Genomic DNA, 4,750 nt, shown 5'->3' on the forward strand with positions numbered 1-4,750 from the left:
ATATATATATATATATATATATAATCTAATAAAATTTCTATTTTTTGGTATCAACAGCAATGTTTAATTAATTAATTTTAATTATACTATCTTGTATCTGAGATAATATTTCAAAATGCATATATGTATCCATAGAATATATAGTACATGTAATATACAGGGTGATATGTAAAGACCGCCCACTAAGTACATAGTGTTATTTCTTACCAAAAAATGAATCGAAAAGTGAAAATTGAACCATTTTTTCTATAACGCTTAAAAATTGGGTTATTATCGAGTAAAGTCGGGCCAATCAGCACCGACTTTTAGCCGAGCGCACGTTAAAGGCCCTCACACACAAATTGACATAGGGTGCGTTCCGAGTTACGCATAAAACGCGTAGACTGCATAGATATATATAACATATATAAGACATTTCTATTTACTGTGGTAACAAGAAATTATAATATGCACTTATTTAAACTTTTAAAATTAACACAACCACATTTGATTGACAGGCTGTCAGGCTGTACGTGTAACGTTTGTATTCTAACATGGCGGCTATTTTAATCGACCAATCAGGATGTGGAACAAGTTGGCGCCTCTCTAGTAATCTAGGATTCTGAGTATGTTTCCATCGAGGGTTCGAATTGGGTCAGAGTCGAGTCAGAGTCGGTTTGGGGTGAGCGTTCTTACGGTGGAAACACCAAACTTAAAGTTGAACTCTACCCAATAAAATTTTAAGGTAGGGTTCAAATGCGGTTCGGTGGAAACGACAAGAGTCGAGTTAGTTGCAGTATTGCCAACAGAAAGAAATTGTGCTGTGTACATCGTTGTGGTTATACAAATACTTATATATTTTTTACAATAATGAATAATTTCTGCATATTACTTTGATACTGCGAAATTAACATTATCGCTCTCGGATTCATAATATTTTGTTATAAAAATTCAACCTTAATATGTCAGGATACTGACAGTTGTAGCTGTACTTTGTACAGTTGGTAACATCTAATCTTATCGCAACCCTAGTGTAACCCAGCTCCATAAAGTTAGCCGGTCAACATTCACTTTTATAATTTTTGTAACCCTGCTCAACTCTGATCCGGTGGAAACAGGCAAGCCAATCCGACTCTGACCCTACTCTGACCCAACTTTGACCCGATTTGAACCCTCGGTGGAAACATACTCTCTAATGGCGAATTCGATTGAATGCACTAGTGCGCACTGAATGCGCACTCTTTCAGTATTTAGTATTCGGTTGGCTTGCTCTGTACTGGTTCAGAATTTTATGTGTATTCGGTTAATAGTGCACTAAAAACATGTTGGAAAACCTCCTTCTATTCCCGCTGTAGGAAACATCTTAAAACTGTTCCATAACTAACATCTTACAATGGAATTGTCGATCTTTGAAAAGGAGAATTTCCGAACTTACATTCTTGCTTGACAAGTATAAAATTGATATAGTAACACTTTGTGAAACAAGGTTAGATGAACAATATCGCCCCAACATTAATAATTATGATATATATTCTTGCGATCGTAATCGACATGGAGGTGGGGTTGCAATACTCATTTCCAATAAACTTAGATTTACACGAATTACAAACGATAATATTAATTCGTCCTGTGACCGCAATAATATAGAATACATCCTGGGCAAGGTTTGGCTTGGACCGAACAAATTCATATATATATGTTCTCTTTATAGCCCCCTTGTGGCGGAAGCCATCCTCACACAGATCCGCAGGCCTGGCTCACTCTTCTTCAGTATTGCGCTAACTTTAATCCCGTAGTCATCTGTGGTGATGTAAATGGGAAGAGTGCACTTTGGTCACCTAATATATCCGGCCCTGATCCCGAGGGACTAAAATTGGAGGGAGCAGTCTCTCAGCTTAATCTGTCGTGCCTTAATGACGGTAATTATACCTGGTCTTCGCTAGACATGTCAGCCACTTCTGCCCTTGATATAACTCTTGTCTCTTCATCCACGGCTGCAAAGTGCTTCTGGGATGTCCTTGGAGAGAATTATGGAAGCAATCATTTTCCCATCATAACTAATATAAATATAGATATCACTAATACCTGCAATAGTCCATCCTTTGATCGTCCCTCATTTACGTTAGCTGGAGTAGATTGGCAAGCATTCCAACTGGAATGCACCATATTTGTAGACCGGGAGTGCAGGTTTAGTGGTGATTTGAGTGGAGACTACAATAACTTAATCGAGGCTATTCATGGCTCACTGACTAGGGCTGGAGCTAAAGAGCTGCCTGCCAATGGCGTCAGGAGAAAACACCCTACTGTTTGGTGGGATGACGAGTGTAGGGACATCATTTAAAAAAAAAAATCAAATTTTTCACAGATTTAAACAATCCCCCTCATCTTCAAGTCTTTCGGAATATTTAGAATGTAGAAAACAAACAAAAAATTCTTTGCAAGAAAAAAGAAGCCAGCTTTCCGCGATTTTTGCTCCTCACTTAATATGAATACTCCTATAACCACAGTGTGGAAATACATCAGAGCTTTTTCTAATAGAAATTCAAATAACCCCCCGCACTCTTCTATCTCTCTGGAGTCATTTACCGAAGCCTTCAACAAGCTGTCTCCTCCAATCCTTACACCTGTCCCTAATCTCCAAAACTTTATTTCAACAATCCATAACATCGACACTGACGTAAATAAAGAATTTCTTCTCACTCCATTTTCTAAGTATGAATATAATGAAGCAATCTCTACTTTAAAAGTTAGATCCTTTCCCGGTCCTAATCTGATCTCTAATAGGATAATAAAAAGATTTCCACCAGAATTACACATCTATATTCTGAAATTGTTTAATCTAATGTTTAATAAAAGCATTTTTCTCAACAATGGTCAAAATACTTTCTTGTATTTATTCCTAAGCCAGGCCGCAGAGATTCTCTCAGACTCATCTCTCTTGCTAACAACCTCTTAAAATTATTTGAAAAACTTATCTATAAGAGAATTGAATGGTGGGCGGAGAACAGTTTGATACTGTCTAATACTCAATTCAGTTTTAGAAAGGGGCTATCCTGTATGGATAGTATTGCCACTTTAATTGCAAATATTTATATTTCTAACAAATCCCAAAAATATACGGGCGTAGCATTCCTGGATATAGTAGAAGCGTTTGACAGGATCAGACCGGAGATTCTTATAGCTCTTTTGAATAAATATGGTCTTCCTCCTAAAATCCTTAAATTTATTAATTCGCTTGTTGCTCATAGAGATCTCATTGGCTTCGCCGCTGGTATTAACTTGCAAAACCGAACTACTACTATCGGCCTTCCACAAGGCTCCATATTGAGCCCTTTATTATTTAATCTGTATATAGCTCTTTCACACACAGTGTTGCCAGACGAAGTAAAGATACTCTATTATAATGATGATATTGCAATTTATTGTTCCGATCGACGTTATCCAATCGATGTTATCAATAATCAACTTAATACTGCACTTGACAACTTATTTCAATATTTCAACTGCTTGGGACTTGAGATTTCTCTCTCTAAGTCCAACTATATGATCTTTTCCACTCTTAAACCTCATAATCTCCGCATTCTACTAAATAGATGCAAATTCTCTCTAAAAGTTGGTAATGAGAATATTCCGTTTTTCATGGCTACTAGATTCCTGGGAGTGGTCTTGGACTCAGAGCTCAAATGGAGGGCTCATATCAATTACCTAAAAAAATCGCATAATACCTAGAATTAATATTCTAAAAGCAATTTCAGGTATCCGATGGGGCGCTCATCCCTCGAACTTAATTACTATTTATAAGGGATATATAAGACCGATGTTGGATTGGGGCTGCCAAGCATTTGCTCCTTTGGAGGAATTACCTTACTTAAAGGCTAGTCGCTTGCAATACGCGGCTCTCCGTGCGGTCACAGGACTTATGATAACCACCCCAACTAACGTCTTGATGGACATCAATGACGAATACCCTCTGGAGTCGCGTTGGTTTAATCTTACTTTGAAATTCCTCTCAAAGGTTATGTCTCGACAATCGCATCTCCTAAATTTAGTGATCTCGGAGTTCCTAACCCGACCTGAAAACGAAAAAAAACAACGTTTGTAACTTGATGGATGTTTATCTTGCACATTTCAACCTTTTCGAACAAATCATGCACTTCCGGCTCCCTGGTTACCTTGAGTTCCCGTATGAGAACAGGCACCTCGATCCTATAATTGACACTGACTTGGGTTTCCAAATTGGGGGTACCGATATGACGGATGTTAACGACATTTTCAACCGTCTCTCAGCTCCTTTCGAGTTTAACGTAACATCAAAGTCAGCCACATCTGTTCTAACAGATATTGCCAAGTGCTTGCTACAAATTATTGTCAGCAAAAAGGCTACAAATTTGGTACAAGAGTTGTTATTACCGATTAAGCTGGCAGATTGCCGGCAAGAACCAAGCAAAGCTTGCTAACATAAATAGACAGCAAATTGGCGGCAGAAACCATGCAAAGCTTGCTGACATGACCGACATCAGATTGTCGGCAAAAACTGAGCAAGATCTGAAGTGCTCAATCTGATGGCAAATTGGCAGCAAAAACCGAACAGAATCTGCAGCTTATTACAAAGTATTATAAAATAGTTCAGTCGCTTATCGCTATGCGGCGCGTTATCCATTATCTATACCCGTATTCAAATTCTTATCATGAGTGTATATAAAGCCTGCAAAACGCTAATAATATTATAATATATATATATCAGGTGATTGCATAAGTTCGTGCCCGATTT

At 37.9% G+C, this 4,750-nt stretch overlaps 1 long non-coding RNA gene across 2 annotated transcripts; it reads right to left on the reverse strand.

The window, feature by feature from the left end:
- Positions 1-1,104: 1,104 nt before the first annotated feature.
- Positions 1,105-4,274, reverse strand: LOC115243080. 2 transcript variants are annotated; one of them, XR_003885160.1, is made up of 5 exons: positions 4,152-4,274; positions 3,843-4,052; positions 2,065-3,684; positions 1,909-1,996; positions 1,105-1,846 (listed from the first exon to the last, which is right to left on the reverse strand). It is a non-coding gene; the product is annotated as an uncharacterized LOC115243080 (long non-coding RNA). The 2 variants fall into 2 exon arrangements; XR_003885159.1 differs by having other exon boundaries at positions 1,105-1,996.
- Between the last annotated feature and the right edge of the window lie 476 nt (positions 4,275-4,750).

This window comes from Formica exsecta, unplaced genomic scaffold (genome assembly GCF_003651465.1).
Source record: "Formica exsecta isolate Colony F162 unplaced genomic scaffold, ASM365146v1 scaffold688, whole genome shotgun sequence".
Lineage (NCBI taxonomy): Eukaryota > Metazoa > Arthropoda > Insecta > Hymenoptera > Formicidae > Formica > Formica exsecta.